Source organism: Pteronotus mesoamericanus, unplaced genomic scaffold (assembly GCF_021234165.1).
Source record: "Pteronotus mesoamericanus isolate MK-2021 breed Mesoamerican mustached bat unplaced genomic scaffold, CSHL_Meso_final contig_26, whole genome shotgun sequence".
NCBI classification, from domain to species: Eukaryota; Metazoa; Chordata; class Mammalia; order Chiroptera; family Mormoopidae; genus Pteronotus; species Pteronotus mesoamericanus.
The window spans coordinates 7,234,955-7,243,928 of record NW_026555109.1 but is presented as its reverse complement, the minus strand read 5'-3'; the positions used below and the strand labels follow the sequence as shown (position 1 = coordinate 7,243,928).

At 35.1% G+C, this 8,974-nt stretch overlaps 1 pseudogene; it reads right to left on the bottom strand.

The window, feature by feature from the left end:
- Positions 1-2,290: 2,290 nt before the first annotated feature.
- On the bottom strand, positions 2,291-2,399 carry LOC129071222 (uncharacterized; annotated as a pseudogene).
- Between the last annotated feature and the right edge of the window lie 6,575 nt (positions 2,400-8,974).

The following is an 8,974-nucleotide window of genomic DNA, read 5'->3' as shown; positions in this document are numbered from 1 at the left end:
CTATTCATGACCAACCTTCCTGTGAGTACATAAAAAATAAAAGAGCCAAAATTCTTAAAGTGCTGAGTTTATTAGCTAGAGAGATGGATATGGGTTAATGATTGTTCTTCATTTCCCTTCCTCACTTCAGCCAGCATCAGTGAATGAGATCTCTTGAATCACTCCTCATAGCCCCATGTCCTTTTATATTCATGGTAACACCTTACACTAAAAACTTAGAATTAATTTCCATACATTAATTTGTAAAAAATATTTTCAACTCTTAAGGGAAAATAGAGTTGGTCTGTCCTTAAAGCAGAGCTGCTCAAAGCTCAAAATACTTCTATGTTAAAATTGTCCTTTGTTACATTTTCTTCAGACTTACCACATTACCTAGAAATGCTCATTAACCAGATATTTATATTTTATTACAAGAGTACAGAGCGTTTAAAGAAGGAAACAAATAATTAAGATTTTTCACCTCTCAGATTTGTTCTCATCCATGGCATATAAAAAGAGTAAAAATAGTATATTTGTACCATGATGCATTGATTTCATTCTATTGTCATACATTTCTGTATTACTTTCAGATTTCTGCAACGTGGCTTACCGGCTTTCTTTCATATACATACACACACATATACTATATATAGTGAAAAATTATAATAAACAGCTAAAATGACATTATCCATCTCTTTTCATCTTCTTCACCCCACTGCCTGCAGATAATCACTATCCTAAATTTGTTCCGGATATGTTCCTTGCATGTTTGAGATACGTGTGTGTATGTGTATTTACACCTGCTTATGTATATATGTGTGTGCACCTACATATATTTAACTTAAGTAGTTTGATTTATGTTATTCCTTGTTATTCTTTATTTTATGAAGTATTATATTTAAATAAAGCATTTAATCAAAATTTATTTATTTTAATCTCTGAATAAGTGGTTCCAAGTTCTGCCTCTGTAATCTTTATAAATAAAATGGATTTCAACAATTATGCAAAACTAAAACTTAAAAATATTAGGGATGATCTTTTCTGGAGGATTGAGAATCTCTAACCAGACATCTGAACTTCCAAACTCTAATCATGGAAATCTAAATGTAATCCAATTAATTTAAATGCTCATGTCACCTAGATTGATGATCTAACACTTACCATTAACTCTAGGTGACTGATTGTAAATATTTAAGAAAAATGAGACACATAATTTACCTAAAATATGTAATACTAGACCAGAAGTAATTTTATTTCTGACCACACATACTCTAATTTTTCACTAGCATGAAATGATGGAACTTTCCTAGTAGTTCAAGATGGGAGCAACAATTGGCTTAGATGTTTTAGTGGTTGAGTCACTGTACAATTGCCATAATTTTACCCCTACTATAATTTTCTTCATATTATTAAATTGCCCTTATCCAAAAAAAGCTTTGAGTTAGTTCCTTGATACTTTCCTCAGCTATGACTAGTCTAGAAAGTTTATAAAATTAAAACTGTCTCATAAAACCTAAAATCTTTGGTAAAGGAGCAATTAAAAAAAACAACTTACTAATAAGTTTTTTTAATTTTTAATGACTGAAATGATTCTATCTTTGAAATATAGGCTTTGCCTAGTCTATGACTAGTCTAGAAAGTTTATAAAATTAAAACTGTCTCATAAAACCTAAAATCTTTGGTAAAGGAGCAATAAAAAAAAAAACTTACTAATAAGTTTTTTTATTTTTAATGACTGAAAGATTCTATCTTTGAAATATAGGCTTTGCACAATAGCTGGGTTATCTCAATTTCTTCAGGTTGACTACGTTCGTAATTCCCTTTTCATTAAGAAATTTCTCATATGAACAAATACATACATGCATGAACATACAGATGCCCCCACATACTACATGACATTAGAAAAACTAGGTTAGTAACAGACTTACTGTTGAGTCGTGCATGTGAGATTCTACTCATTGGAAAAGCTGCAAAAGCTCTTCTATATGAACAAATACATATTTCATTATTTGATTTCTCTCCAAACTTCTGACATTACTGGTATTTTTCATCTATTCTACCTTATGCCTATCAAAACTATCAAAATCTTTGAAATTTGCCAAGGTTGGCTTCCAGTTCCATCTGATTTACCATTTGGTTTTTGAATGGTACCCAGCAAAACATTTAACCAGTTTCTGAATATCAATCCTCCTTCTGCCCCTTTTGACCAAATGGCTTCATCATCAATGTGTTGTTCAGGCCAAAAAGAAAGGCTTAGACTCTGTTCTTTATCTCCTCTACTACCTGCATTTCATTTTCTAGCTCTTCCTGCAATGCATTCACTTTTCTTCATGTCCTCTGCTAAAACCATGGCCCAAAACATAAACATCTGATAAGAACAGATACTACACTTGATCTTAGCCAAAAGACCGAGAACTGGAGAGCATTATGCTAAGCGAAATAAGCCAGGGGGCGAAAGACAAATACCATATGATCTCACCTATAAGTGGAACCTAACCAACAATACAAAGATGCAAGGAAAATATGACCAGCAACACTGAAAGGAAAAGAAATCAACAGAGACAAGAGGGAAGGAGGGAGGGGGGGTGGGGAAAATGAAGGGAAGGGGAAAGTCAAGGAACATATAGCAAGGACTCATGGGGGAAGAGCTGAGGGAGGGAAGGAGGGAGGGGGCAAGAGAAAGTGGTGGGGGGGAGGCAGAGACAAATGTATTTAAAAAATAAATAAATAAATAAAGGGGGAAAAAAAAACATAGACATCTTTTGCTTGGACTACTAAAAAGTTTCCTAACTCACAATAAAATAAAAAATAAATAAACAACAACAAAAAAATTTCCTAACTTATTTTTGATCTTCTATTCTTTCATGACCCCCACAACAGCAAAAATAAATGAATAAATAAATAAATAAATAAACACAAACATGTCTACATTCTAGAGACAGAGTGAATTTTTATATCAGACCATATGACATTCCTTATGAAGAAATTCCAACTTTTCCCACTGAGTTTAGAGGGAAAATCCAACCTCCTTATGTGGCCCAGGTAATCAGATTTCTAGTGATATCCACGGCTTTCACTCATTTTCTCCTTTCTAAGTGTTAGTAACACTATTTTTGCTATTCATTTAAACTTGACATTTTGTCTTCTTTTGAGGCCACTTCATTTTAATTCTTCTCTTCTTATATTTATCTAAAAATAGAAATTCACATCGTTGGCTCTTTCACTCAAGTCTTTCTATTTAGAATTAAAGAAAAAGTTTCCTGATAATTTAAACTAAAGAACTTCTTGTCCTGATGGTAAAATTCACTCAGCTTTATGCTCTCCGCAACATTAGGACCCTTTGAAATATTATTGTTCAGGTACTCATTATATTTATTTGTATATTCATTATGATATGTATGTCTTTCCCATTTACATAATATACATCATAATTGCATATTATTCATATGTTTTATGTCTTACCCCATTAAACTATGAGTACAATTACACTGTTTCCACAGGGCCAGAATATAGTAGGCATTTACATATTTGTTGGATGGTTGCATTTTCTTGAGTCCTGGTGCCTTCATTTGTAAGACGTGGTATAAATCCTTTATATTAGAGCATAATTTGTAAGGATTAGTTCTATCCCAGAAGCTCTGCTGTAAAGAAGTATGCTATAGAAGTAGAACTATTATTTTTTAGTTGTCTAGGCTCTGCCCCCATCTTTAAAATGTATATCCACCCCTAATCTTACTGTCAGTCTTTCTTTTTCAAAAGGCAATATAAATGTTGCAGATCTAATGAAGTTTTAATAAAATTATTATACAAATGATAAAATGAATATGTAGTCAACTACAAATGCATTGATTATCTTGCCTCTTTGTAAAAGAAGAAAATTTTAGAGAAATACACATGCTTAATCGTGATTAATTTTGAAAAGAAAAAAACCCTGAGATTTTTTCTAAAGACACAAAATGCAATAGTTGTAAAAGCAACTTCCAATTTGTAAAGTCATTTTACATGTATTCTTATATAAACCACAAAACACTGTGCAACTTATCAAATGATGCTGTTTCCCTTGGGCACCTGAAAGGGTTTTGCTTCATCTTGAAAAGAGGTTTTCTCAGGTTCACCAGATGTAGTGGGCTGGGAAGCTGGGACTAGAAGTTGTGTTTGTTGAGGTCTCCTTTAGTCTTTTTCCCACTTTTCAATCCTACATCAAGGCTACCTTTTCTTTTTCTGATTGTTTTCCTTCTAGTCTCAGTCATTCTCTCCTACTACAATGTTTCATTGATTAGCTGCCCGTTGTTCTTTTCCAGAAGTTTTCTCCCTTATTCTTTTTTCTTATAGCCACTATTTGATTAGTGGGTTTATTACCTTCTTTCTGCAGCATTTGTCTTAATTATCTGAGCTTGTTTTACTGCTAGTCTTAATTTTTCTATATTTTGAACACTTTTTTCCTTTCCCTTGGTGACATTACAAAAAGATTCCTGAATGGGGGTGATCTTGCCCAAATGAATGCCTTTTTAGTTTGTTATCCATGTGCTATTGACAAATATGTTAATATTTTTTCAAAAATTTAAGAGTTTCTTATTTGTAAGAGGACTATATCTCATCAGAGATGCCATAATTTTTTCCTCTGGATTGCTCTGATTCCTTCTTAATATGTCTCTGTTTTTATCCTTGTCATCCAGAGAGACCCTTTTAAAATATGTCAAATCCCAACGCTCCACAGCTTTCAACCCTTCAATAATTTACCATCTCACTCACTATCAAAGACAAAAGTACCACCATGATTTACAAAATGCTTCATAACCTGGTCTTATGTTACCCTTAGTAACCTCCTTACTCATCATCTCCCCTCCCCACTCTGCCCCTGCTACACTGCTTCTCCTGTAATTCCTCCCCCACACACTGCACATTCCTATCTTAGTCTCTTTGAAATTATTTTTACTTATATATTTAGCACTCTTGCTAAAGAGGTTTACATATACTATGTCTTCTGTCTCCATCAACCTTTTTTTTAATGCATGCTCAAACATTACCTTCTCAGTTTGGCCTTTACCAACTATCATTTCATAAACTTCGTCCTTCTTCAGGGCATATTAATCTTTTTTTTTAATATGATTAATTGATTATGCTATTACAGTTGTCCCAATTTTTCCCCATTTGCTCCCCTCCACCTGATACTCCCATTCCCTCCAGCACTCCTCCCTTAGTTCATGTCCATTTGTACATATAATTTTTTTTTGCTTCTGTCTTTCCTATACTATTCTCAACATCCCTCTGTCTATTTTGTACCTATCAATTTATGCTTCTTAATCCTTCCACCTTTTCCCCCATTCTCCCAGTTCCTCCTCCCAGCTGATAACTCTCCAAGTGATTTCCACATCTATGATTCTGTTCCTGCTCTGGTTGTTTGCTTAGTGTTTGGGGGTTTTTTTTGTTGTTATTTTTTGAGGTTTTTTTTTTTTAGATTCAGTGGTTGATAGTTGTGAATTTGTTGCCATTTTAATTTCATAGTTTTGATCTTCCTTTTCTTAAAGAAATCCCTTTAACATTTCATATGATAATGACTTGGCTATGATGAACTCCTTCAGCTTTTCCATGTCTGGGAAGTAATTTATCTGCCCTTCAACTCTCAGTGATAACTTGGCTGGATAGAGTAATCTTGGTTGTAGATCCTTGCTTTTCATCACTTTGAATACTTCTTGACAGTTTCTTCTAGCCTGAAAAGTTTATTTTGAGGAATCAGCTGACAGTCTTATGGGAACTCTTTTTATGTAACTCTCTGTTTTTCTCTTGCTACTTTTAAGATCCTTTCTTTAACACTTGGCATTTTAATTATAATGTGTCTTGTTGTGGTCCTCTTTGGGTCCAACTTTTTGAGGCTCTGTGCTTCCTGGACTTATATATCTATTTCACAAAATTAGGGACGTTTTTCATTATTTTTTCAAATAAGTTTTCATTTTCTTGCTCTTCCTCTTCTCCTTCTGGCATCCCTATGATTCAGATGTCAGTACATTTGGAGATGTCCCAGAGGCTCCTTTGTCTATTCCCTTTATTTTTAATTGTTTTTTCTTCTTGTTCTGAGTGAATGCTTTTTTCTTCCTTACGTTCAAAATCATTTATTTGATTCTCGGCTTCATCCCCTCCACTGTTGGCTCCCTGTAGATTTTTCCTTATTTCACTTAATGCAATCTTCATTTGTGCCTTGGTCTTTTTTACGCTGTTGCCATACTCATTAAGTTCTTTGAGCATCCTGATAACAAGTGTTTGGATATCTGCATCCGATAGGTTGGTATCTGTTTCGTTTAATTTTTTTTTTCTGGAGGTTTGCTCTGTTCTTTCATTTGGGCTGTATTTCTTTGTCTCCTAAATTTTTCAGGCTCCCTGTGTTTGTTTCTGTGTATTAGGTAGAGCTTCTTTGACTCCCCGTCTCAGTAGTGTGGCCTATTGTAGAAGGGTACACTTGTAAGTTGTGTGGGGTAGAGTGTTAAATGATTGCCAGGGTAGGGCAACCCATTTCCCGACTTTGTGGCTCTGTGTGGGGAAGAGCTCAACAAGGAGTCAATGCTGCTGCCTGGCTTCTGGAGGTTTGCCTGGGAAGAAGCTGTTTTCTAATACTCTCCCTTTTTCCAGTCACTTCACTTTCTCCCCATATGCCACTTGTGCTCTTCTAGCTGTTGCCTTGGTACTGAATCCCAGAAGGTATGTGTTTGTGTAAGTCCTAAGATGGTGTGGGCCCTTTAAGAAGAGTCTCTTGAGAATCTGACAGTTTCTTCCACTATTCCAACTCCCACTGGTTTATACAGCCAGAAATTATGGAAATGTATGTCCCTGGAGCTAGAACCCTGGGTTTCTGGGTGGTTTGGTTTGGGACTGGGATCCCTCACTCTCATGGTATCCCTTCGGATTTTTATCTACCACACATGAATGTGGGAGTGCCCATTCCACTGCCTCTCTGTGCCAGTCCGCAACTCCACACCCCTCCTCCTCTCTCCACTTCTCTGCCTCTCCTTCTCTCCTGGATGAATGTGACTTCCTTAAATCTTTGGTTGTCAGACTTCCATACAGTTGAATTTTCTGACAGTTCTAGGGGATATTTGTTTTGTAGTCTAGTTGTAATATTTTTCTGTAGTTGTGCAAAGAGGTAAAGCACGTTTACCTATGCCTCCATCTTAACCAGAACCAGAGCACCTTAATCTTTTTTTTACTTGGTTCCTTTTTTCCTTCATTAAAGATATGACCATCTCCAATATTAATTATTTTTATAATACTTTAAAAATGTTTAATTCTCTCCTGCTTCTCCTCCAGCCCCACTGGAATGTAAGCTACAGAAGCCAGGAACTATTGCTCTTGTTCACTGTAGAATGTCTTGTGTCTAAATCACTGTGTGGTACAAGGTAGGAATTCACTGTGGAGTGAACCAATGAAGGCATTCATCCTTCACATATAGCAGGCACTGTGTCTCAAATGCCAGCAAAACAATTATTTCCTGTCCCTGGTTCCCACACCTTTGTTTGGAAGGAACTTGAGACCTGAATCTACCTGGCTTTTTCTTTTTTTTTTCTTTTCTTTCCTTTTATTTTCTCTCCTTTTCTTTTCTTTCCTTTCCTTTCCTTTTCTTTTCTTTCTTTCTTTCTTTCTTTCTTTCTTTCTTTCTTTCTTTCTTTCTTTCTTTCTTTCTTTCTTTCTTTCTTTCTTTCTTTCTTTCTTTCTTTCTTTCTTTTTTTAACCTATATTAGCTATGGGATTTAAAAAAGGGGGATGATGACTATTAGATTCTGGTCGCTAAGCATTTGAGATGTAGAGCCAGCCATTCCCTTCTGAAAGCTATTTACACCAAACATCACAATTACTGTTTAGAAATTTATTAATCACAAGATCATGGAATATAGATGGGTCTTTCAAGTGTGCCCAAGTGGAAAAATGGAAAACTACCAATAACCAACTTAGCTTCTATACAGGAATTGACATTCTCCATTTTATCATTTTTCTCTTTGCCTTGGAGGCATATGGTCTTTTTCCTCTGTTCCATACCAGGTGACTGTGTCATTGTCTTCACATATGTCCTCTAGTAGACTCGCTTTCTAATCTAGCTCATCATTTCATGCATCCTCAACTGACCCTGTCAGTGATATTCCATGGCTTTACAAATTCAAAATGTATTACTGACTGACTTTTAGTCCCTTTATTGCTTAGCACAAATTATCAGATGAGTGAATCAAGTGTAATCTTGGTTCAGGTGTTCATTCCTGATCCATACTGCTATAGGAAGGTGGGGACACAGAGCACTTTGCAATAGCTACTCCTGGGATGTGAGCAGGACACATTGGGAACAACAAGTACTTACCTGTTTTCTGCTTTTGTGTACAGTATGTGTGAGACTTAATATGTACTAAATACGAACAGATAACACTATGAGAGTTATGAGGGTGAGTGAGCTAATCCTGGTTTAAATGTCAGAGGAGAGTTAGATGTCAAAAGTAGTAGGCAAATTTCAGGTGATCTGATAAAAGATAAATGGAGATTTTTATCAAATTATTCTCAAATCTAAATTTTTCTTGTTCAAGTACCAGATTTTTCTTACACTGACTTCTGATTACTTATGTAAATGACTGTGGATTTGAACAGAATATTACATAAGCAAGAACATGCACAGTGTATTTGATCATTGGGTAAATAAAAGGAGGCAGTGTTGATTAAGAGCATTAGTGTTAGGAAACATTTTCACATTTATCAGTCTAGTTCATTTTAACAGCAATCTCCTAAAACAGAAGATATCTGATGTGAAATGTTAGTGTATGAGATTATATTGTCATTTGTCAATCCATGAGAGAAAGTCGAAGGGTCCTGATCAGGGAAATGGTACATTTATGCTGACGTGTCTAGACCTCCATTCTAACACAAGCTTCATCCTGTACCTCCAATATTTTTCTGTGTTCTTGGTTCCACAATTTTCAATAAAATGTCTTTTTACTAGAGACTAAAAGTAATTCTCTAACAATCC